The sequence below is a fragment of the Bos indicus x Bos taurus genome, chromosome 21 (assembly GCF_003369695.1).
Source record: "Bos indicus x Bos taurus breed Angus x Brahman F1 hybrid chromosome 21, Bos_hybrid_MaternalHap_v2.0, whole genome shotgun sequence".
Taxonomy (NCBI): Eukaryota; Metazoa; Chordata; class Mammalia; order Artiodactyla; family Bovidae; genus Bos; species Bos indicus x Bos taurus.
This window is the reverse complement of record NC_040096.1, coordinates 23,437-33,036: the sequence shown is the minus strand read 5'-3', so window position 1 is coordinate 33,036 and position 9,600 is coordinate 23,437. Positions and strand designations below refer to the sequence as shown.

The 9,600-nt window shown below is 37.7% G+C and overlaps 1 pseudogene; it reads right to left on the bottom strand.

Moving 5' to 3' along the window:
* Window positions 1-8,379: 8,379 nt before the first annotated feature.
* LOC113880064 lies at window positions 8,380-9,292 on the bottom strand (annotated as a pseudogene).
* Between the last annotated feature and the right edge of the window lie 308 nt (window positions 9,293-9,600).

Below are 9,600 nucleotides of genomic sequence, written 5' to 3'. Positions count from 1 at the left end.
CTCTGGTAGCTATTATTCCACTCCTTGATTCTGATATATCACATAAGTGGAATCCTACAGTATTTGTCTTTCTATGGCTGACATTTTCATTTAGCATAATGTCCTCAAGTTTCATCCATGTAGTCACATATTACACAATTTTCTTCTTTTTAAAGGTCAGGTTGTATTCTACTGTTCACATATGCACTGCATTATTTTATCCAACTATCTGTCCATAGATATTTCAGTGGTTTCCACTCCCTGGCTATTGTGAATGGTTCTACAGTGAATGTGGGAATGCTAACATATTTTTAAAAGCTTGACCTCAAATTTTTAGGATAATACTCATAAGCAGGATTTCTGGATCATGTACAGTTCAATTTTCAACTTAATAAAGAACCTCTATACCATTTTCCACAGCAGCTGCAACATTCTGCATTCCTACTAACAATGTACAGTGAGGTGTGATGAAAACTGAAATATCTTTGCAACTTATTTTTTAAATTAAAAATTATATAATTTATTCTTAAAATGTCATCATTCACATTAGTAGTCCCATTTTATTGTATCTCCAATACTACAAACAGCTCTGCTTTATGCCAACATACTATCAATTCTGAACTGAAAAAGTGTAAATGAAATAAGTAGCTCTCAATATCCCCACTTTGCATCATTTTGCTACATTTGCCAGACTTTGCTTTTAGTATCTGTGACTGTCAGTGTGTTGGGGCCAGGTTGAGGGGTAGTTTTGGGGAGTAGTAAGCAATGCTGGGAGGGATTGGGGGCAGGAGGACAAGGGGACAACAGAGGATGAGATGGCTGGATGGCATCACTGACTCATTGGATGTAAGTCTGAGTGAACTCTGGGAGTTGGTGATGGACAGGGAGGCCTGGCATGCTGCGATTCATGGGGTCGCAAAGAGTCGGACACGACTGAGCGACTGAACTGAACTGAACTGAAGCAATATTTTTTAAACTTATTATTAACTAAATAACAACTAATTAGTGAATGCAAACTTACAATTTCCTAATAATGTTGGGCTGGCCATAAAGCTCATTCCAGTTTTTCCATAACATGTTACAGAAAAGCCAGAACAAATTTTTTGACTAACCAAATATACACATTTCACAAAGAAGTAAGCAAGACACAACAAATCAAATTTCCTGGTCCAGAAAATTGGTATGTGAAGTCAGGGTTTGAACACAATATTTTCTTTGCATAAATAGATAATAAAAATCACAGTTGCTTTAGGGCCTCCTCCACTAATAGGTTCCCTGATGGCTCAGACAGTAAAGAATCTGCCTGCAATGTGGAAGAACTGGGTCCAATCCCTGGGTTAGGAAGAGCCCATGGAGGAGGGCACTGCAAGCCACTCCAGTATTCTTGCCTGGAGAATACCATGGACAAAGGATCCTGGTGGGCTACAGTCTCTGGGGTTGCAAAGAGTCAGACACAAATGAGTGACTAAGCACACCAGTAACAGCCATTACTGAAGTAATTGCTTAGAGTACAGTAATTGCTTGGAGTACAGTAACTGGCCTTGGAGTACCGAAGGAAGCAGGGCAAAGGTTAATAGAGTTCTGCCAAAGAACGCACTGGTCATAGCAAACACCGTCTTCAAACAACACAAGAGAAGACTCTACACATGGACATCACCAGATGGTCAACACCGAAATCAGATTGATGATATTCTTTGCAGTCAAAGATGCAGAAGCTCTATACAGTCAGCAAAATCAAGACTGGGGCTGACTGTGGCTCAGATCATGAACTCTGTATTGCTAAAGTCAGATTTAAATTGAAGAAAGTAGACCATTGAGGTAAAATCTAAATCAAATCCCTTACGACTATACAGTGGAAGTGAGAAATAGATTTAAGGGACTAGATCTGATAGACAGAGTGCCTGATGAACTATGGACGGAGGTTCATGACATTGTACAGGAGACAGGGATCAAGACCATCCCCAAGAAAAAAATGCAAAAATGCAAAATGGCTCTCTGAGGAGGCCTTACAAATAGCTGTGAAAAGAAGAGAAGCAAAAAGCAAAGAGAAAAGCAAAGATATACCCATTTGAATGCAGAGTTCCAAAGAATAGCAAGGAGAGATAAGAAAGATTTCCTCAGTGATCAGTGCAAAGAAATAGAGGAAAACATTCTATTCAATTACAATAGAATGAGAAAGACTAGAGATCTCTTCAAGAAAATTAGAGATACCAAGGGAACATTTCATGTAAAGATGGGCTCAATAAAGGACAGAAATGGTATGGACCTAATAGAAGCAGAAGATATTTAGAAGAGGTGGCAAGAATACACAGAAGAACTGTCCAAAAAAGATCTTCAGGACCCAGATAATCACGATGGCATGATCACTCACCTGGAACCAGACATTCTGGAATGCAAAGAGAGTGGGCCTAAGGAACCATCACTACAAACAAAGCTAGTGGAGGTGATGGGATTCCAGTTGAGGCTATTTTAAATCCTAAAAGATGATGCTCAGAAAGTTCTACGCTCAACATGCCAGGAAATTTGGAAAACTCAGCAGTGACCACAGGACTGGAAGAGGTCAGTTTTCATTCCAATCCCAAAGAAAGGCAATGCCAAAGAATGCTCAAACTACCACACAAGTGCACTCATCTCACACACTAGTAAAGTAATGCTCAAAATTCTCCAAGCCAGGCTTCAGCAATACGTGAACTGCGAAATTCCAGATGTTCAAGCTGATTTTAGAAAAGGCAGAGGAACCAGAGATCCAATTTCCAACATCCCCTGGATCATCAAAAAAGTAAGAGACTTCCAGAAAAGCATTTATTTACGATTTATTGACTATGACAAAGGCTTTGACTGTGTGGATCACAATAAACTGTGGAAAATTCTGGAAGCGATGAGAATACCAGACCACCTGACCTGCATTTTGAGAAATCTGTATGCAGGTCAGGAAGCAACAGTTAGAACTGGACATGGAACAACAGACTGGTTCCAAATAGGAAAAGGAGTACGTCAAGGCTGTATATTGTCACCCTGCTTATTTAACTTACATGGAGAGTACATCATGATAAAGCCTGGGCTAGATGAAGCACAAGCTGGAATAAAGACTGCCAGGAATATCAATAGCCTCAGATATGCAGCTGACAACACCTTTATGGCAGAAAGTGAAGAAGAACTAAAAAGCCTCTTGATGAAAGTGAAAGCGGAGAGTAAAATAGTTGGCTTAAAGCTCAACATTCAGAAAACAAAGATCATGGCATCCAATCCCATCACTTCATGGCAAATAGATGGGGAAACAGTGGAAACAGTGGCAGACTTTTCTTTTTTGGGGGGTGGGGTCTCCAAAGTCACTGCAGATGGTGATTGCAGCCATGAAATTAAAAGACCCTATTCCTTGGAAGATAAGTTATGACCAACCTAGACAGTATATTGAAAAGCAGGGACATTACTTTGTCAACAAAGGTCAGTCTAGTCAAAGTTATGGTTTTTCCAGTGGTCATGTATGGACTATAAAGAAATCTGAGCACCAAAGAATTGATGCTTTTGAATTGTGGTGTTGGAGAAGACTCTTGAGAGTCCCTTGGACTGAAAGGAGATCTAACCAGTCCATCCTAAAGGAAATCAATCCTGGATATTCATTGGAAGGACTGGTGTTGAAGCTGAAACTCCAATACTTTGGCCACCTGATGTGAAGAGCTGACTCACTTGAAAAGACCCTCATGCTGGGAAAGACTGAAGGTGGGAGAAGGGGATGACAGAGAATGAGATGGTTGGATGGCATCACTGACTCAATGGACAGGAGTTTGAGTAAACTCTTGGATTTGGTGATGGACAGGGGTGCCTGTCATGCTACAGTCCATGGGGTCGCAAAGAATTGAACATGACTGAGCAACTGAACTGAACTGAATAGCAGTTAACTTATAGTTTTGTGGGTTTTTTTGATATGATAGTGTCCTGTGTTTCTCCCAATCACACTCTCATTTTAATTTCTACATAATATTCACTGAATTGAATAAGAAGACTCTCATCATTTTTGTTTTGAGAGAAAAATATAATCTTGATGGCAAAAACTAACAAGGACAATAAAAGAAAATTACAGAATAATCTTACTAATGATCACAGAATTTTAAATTATACATAAAATATTGACACATTAAACCAATCAACTAATAGAAAGGTAAATATATAATTATAGTAATTTTCTTAGGAAAAAACACATATTTTGATATTAGAAAATTTTTAAAAATACAAGTTACCATATCAAAATATTAAAGGAGTTAAAATGAGGAAAATTAACTTGATAAATTCAACATTCACTCACTAAAAAACAAAATATAACAAACAGACACATACAAAACAAGTATGTGAGATAACTTTGTTTAACATTTTAAGCATGAAATGTTTCCTTGTTAGATGAGGAAGTCAAGGGTACCCACTTTTACTGTTTATTCAAAATTGTACTAATGTTTTCAGCTAGTTAACCAAACACAAGAAAAAAACAAAAAGAATAACATTGGAAACAACATATCCAGAAAATGTTTATTAGAGATTGTGTGATATGCATGCTGAAAATCAAAAGTAATCTACAAATAAATTATAAAATTATTTAAAAATATTGTTAGAGTTGCAAAAATGCATTGAATCCTAATTGAAAAACAATAAACATTTTACAAATGACATTTAAAATAGTATGAAAAATAATCACACATCCAGATTAATTTAAAAATATATGTAACAACTTTATAGAAATATGATATATCTTATATTGTAAAACATGAAGTAGATCTAAATTAACATAATAATGTAGCATGCTTATGATTTGGAAGACTTGAGGATGCAAACTTATCATTCTTTGCAAATAGATCTACAATTCTACTGTTTTTCTACACTAAATCTAAACAAGAATAATTCTAAAGTTTGTTTTAAAAGGTAAAAATAAAGAATATCTTAAACATTCTGCAAGATAATAAGTAACTTTTTAAGAGTTGTTCAACTTGATGTTAACGCCTATTAGTTAAGGGTAGTTCTGATTATAAAACAGCTAGAAGCATACAGAAAGTCTAGGAACAGAAGTATAGATATACTGATATTTACTTTATGAATATTCTGGCACCACAAAGCAGTGTTAAAATGAGTGCATTTTTCAATAAGTATTTCTGGGGTAAATATACACCAATAAGTCAAAATATAAAATTAGATTATAGTCATGCCCCATCAAAATTTACTTTCAGTTTGAAATAAATATAAAAATCAATGTAAAAAGAGAAAATAAAACTCTGAATTGAAAATAGAGGAAGTAGAATAGAAAATATAATACTGTATGAAATTTGTGATAATTTAGCACATAAAGTATGATAATATCTTTGTTATTTTGGAGGTAAGAAGTGAATCTTAAATAAGAAATTAAAAGCACTTCACTGTGTAAAGAAACAGTTTGATAAACATTAATCCATTAAACATAAGGAAATGTGTGCACCTAAATACATCACCAAACAAGTGAATAGACAAGCCACAATCTAGGAGAAAATATTCATGATACATACATCAAAGGACTTTTATTTAGAATGCATAATGAAATACATATTTCATAATAGAATATTAACAACATAATACAAAAATAGGTAAAAAAAAAAAAACCTGAATAGGACCTTCACAAAGAAGTAAGACAAGTCAAATGACTGATAACTAAATTATAGGAATTCAACCACATTAGTAAAGTGGAATTGAATTCATAACCAAAATGAAGTACCCCTACTCATCCACCAACCTCAAAATACTAAAATGTCTGCTATGACAGTATTAAATATTGGCAAGAATGGACAATAATTAGAACCCACATGCAATATAGTTGGAATTTAAACTAATACATCTATTTTGGAAAATTGTTTGATGGCACCTAGCAAAATATCAGAAACAAGCGCCTTTGATCCAAAACATTCAGAGACAGAGCATACCTCACCCAGTGAGTGCTCATGTGCAATGCAGCACATACTTGTGTAAGAATGTTCATGCAGCATTTCCATTAAAGACAAAAAGGGTGAAATAACCAGGAGTGAAATTGCTGGCTCATATGGTAGTTCTATTTTTAGCTTTTGTGTATGTGTTTATGTGCGTGTGTGTGCAAAACTCCATACTGTTTTCTAAGCAATATGCAGTTGGCTCTACTAATTTACATTCTCATCCACAATGCACAAGGTTTCTCTTTCTTCTAATTCTCTCCAAAAATTGTTATTTGCAGACTTTATAAAGAAAGGAGGAGGGTCAATTTAGGAGTATAAAGTCTACAAAATACTCTGTATAAAATAGATAAGCTACAAGGATACCGCTGCCTAGCTCCATAATTTCTAGCTATTATCTTTTGTGTGCTCTGCTGTGCTCAGTCACTTCAGTTGTGTCCAACTCTTTGTGACCCCATGGACTGTAGCCCACCAGGCTCCTCTGCCCATGGGATTGGGTTGCCATGCCTTCCTCCAGGGGATCTTCCCCACCCAGGAATCAAACCCATATCTCTGGCATCGCCTGCATTGCAGGCAGGTTCTTTACCCACTGAGACACTAAGTTTTAATAGCATATAGTCTAAAAACATAATGAACCACTGTGTTGTGCATCTAAAATTATTATAACACTGTAAATAAATAATACTTCAATAAAGAAGAGGAAATAGCCAAATTCCATTTGTAATAGAAGTATGAATAAACATATTATCATATCATATATTTATTTTGTGGAACATTCTTCAGCAACAAAAATGGAACTACTGTTATAGTCAATCACTTAAAAATTCTTTTGAAAAAAAATGCTGAGCCAAATAAGCCAGACATAAGGGAATATACTCTAAAATTTTAATAATACAAATTTCAAAAGCAACAAAGTTAAATTTTAACTGTCATAAAAGATATGACCAACCTAGCATATTGAAAAGTAGAGACATTATTTTGTCAACAAAGGTCCGTCTAGTCAAGGCTATGGTTTTTCCAGTGGGCATGTATGGATGTGAGAGTTGGACTGTGAAGAAAGCTGAGTGCCAAAGAATTGATGCTTTTGAACTGTGGTGTTGGAGAAGACTCTTGAAAGTCCCTTGGACTGCAAGGAGATCCAACCAGTCCATTCTGAAGGAGATCAGCCCTGGGATTTCTTTGGAAGGAATGATGCTAAAGCTGAAACTCCAGTACTTTGGCCACCTCATACGAAGAGTTGATTCATTGGAAAAGACTGTGATGCTGGGAGGGATTGGGGGCAGGAGGAGAAGGGGACGACAGAGGATGAGATGGCTGGATGGCATCACTGACTCGATGGATGTGAGTGTGAGTGAACTCCGGGAGTTGATGATGGACAGGGAGGCCTGGCGCACTGTGATTCATGGGGTCACAAAGAGTCAGACACAACTGAGCAACTGAACTGAACTGAACCTATTCTCTGTTTAGAAGAAAAAGTTTTGAACACAGCAATGAAGTTTGCTCCTAGAGGCATCAGAGAGGCACAGTGACTAGAAAAATGCTTACAGACATGCTGTAAAGAGCTGATAATGTCTTTAATTTCTTGGAGAAAGCAACATATAAGATTATTATACAGAATTACTTGTCTATTTATCACATTTCATAATTTGAGAGTGAGAAAAATAGAAAGGAAATGAAAGAAAGAGGGAAAAAAAAGAAAGAAGACATGGAACAGAAATCATTTGCAAATTCTGAGGATTTTAGGATGTGGACAGCCTTTTGATGTGCTGTGCTTAGTCACTCAGTCTTATCTGACTCTTTGTGACCCCATGGACTGTAGCCCACCAGGCTCCTCTGTCCATGGGGATTTTCCAGGCAAGAATACTGGAGTGGGTTGTCACGTCCTCCTGTAGGTGCTCTTCCCTACCCAGGGAAAGAACCCAGATCTCCCATTTTGCAGGGGGATTCTTTACCATCTGAGCCACCAGGGAAGTTCATGGACAGTGTTAGATGATCATTATTTAGCCTATAACACTCTTAAAGTGAGACATAAACATAATTTTATTTATTTTTTTCTTTTAAACTGAAGCTGATATTTTAAAATCACATTGCAGTTTAAAAATCACATTATAAAAATCACATATATATATTATATACAATCTCTTGTATATAATATATATATGTATATATATATATAATATTATATATATATATATATATTGTGTCTCAGTCACTAAAGAATCAACATGCACTTCAGGAGACATGAGTTCCATCCATGGCTTGGGAAGGTCCCCTGGAAGAGAGCATGGCAACCCACTCCAGTATTCTTCCCTGGAGATTCCCCATGGACAGAGAAGGGGTCTCAAAGATCACACTAATCAGCGAATAAGCACACATTTGAAGAAAAATGTAATAACCATCAACACACTGTGTAAAGTACATTTAAGAAAGTGCTCTCCTCTATCTCTTTTCTCATTCAAAATTACATTAGGTGAGAAGACATTTTGGTGTTGACTAATTTTCTGATGGTAAGACCCCCATTTAGCATGGGGATCACTACTGTGAAAAGCACAGTGGCTACTTTGATGAAGAGCCATGAGCTTCTGGAGTTGGGTACCCAGTAGAGAAGAAGGATGACCCCATGGAAAATGGTGATGGCAGTCAGGTGGGAGGCACAGGTGGAATAGGCTTTTCGGAGTCCACCGGCTGAAGGCATCTTGATGATGTGACAATTATGAAAACATAGGAGGCGAGAATAATCAGGAGGCGACACACCTCATTGAGAGTAGAAATGATAAAACATGTCATCTGACTGAAGTAAGAGTCAGAGCAAGAGGCAGAGCCAATTGCAGAATGCTCACAGCCAAAGTGATGTATGATGTTAGAACCATACAAGGACAGCTCCAAAAGAGAACATGTGATTGTCAAGGACCACATTCCACCCCATGTGTAGGTTCCAGTGACCAGGAGGCTGCAGAGCTTAGGAGACACAGCAACTGTGTAGAGCAGGGGGTTAGGGTTAGCCACAAACCAGCCACAAACTGGTCATAGGCCATCACTGCTAACATGGACATCTCCGTAATCACAAGTGTGCAACCAAAGAAGAACTGCAGCATGCAACCCATGTAGGAGATAGTCCTTGTGTCCACAGCCAAGATCCCTAAGAGTTTGGGTGTGGTTATAGAAGAGTAACAAAAATCAAGAAAGGAGAGATGGCTGAGAAAGAATTACATGGGGGTGTGAAGTTTGGGATTGATTCTGATGGTCACAATCATACCCAGGTTCCCCACCACAGAGACTGTATAGACAGTGAAGAAGACCAAGAATAGGGGCACCTGGAGCTGTGGGTATTCTGAGAAGCCTGAGAGGATGAAGGTGATTCTGATTTCTCTCATCCATCACTATGGTTTCTGCCAGAGAAAACCAGAGTTCACCCTAAGCAACCAGACATGACAGAAATGGAGGGTACTTTTCTTTCCCCCAGCCTGGACAGGGGACTGGTCTGCAGTGGTGAAGTCTGGGATTTCCCAGGAATACGAATAAGACAGGTGGAGCCCAAATGGTATACTGTGTGTCTACAGGTGTGGAGCATGCAAGTCCGCTTCTGATGGAAAGGCAAGGAGAGGATGGACTGGGAAGAGCTGAGTGTCACGGTGACTCAGAATATGTCCTTGTTTGAATTTCTCCCAGCTCTGTCTCCCTT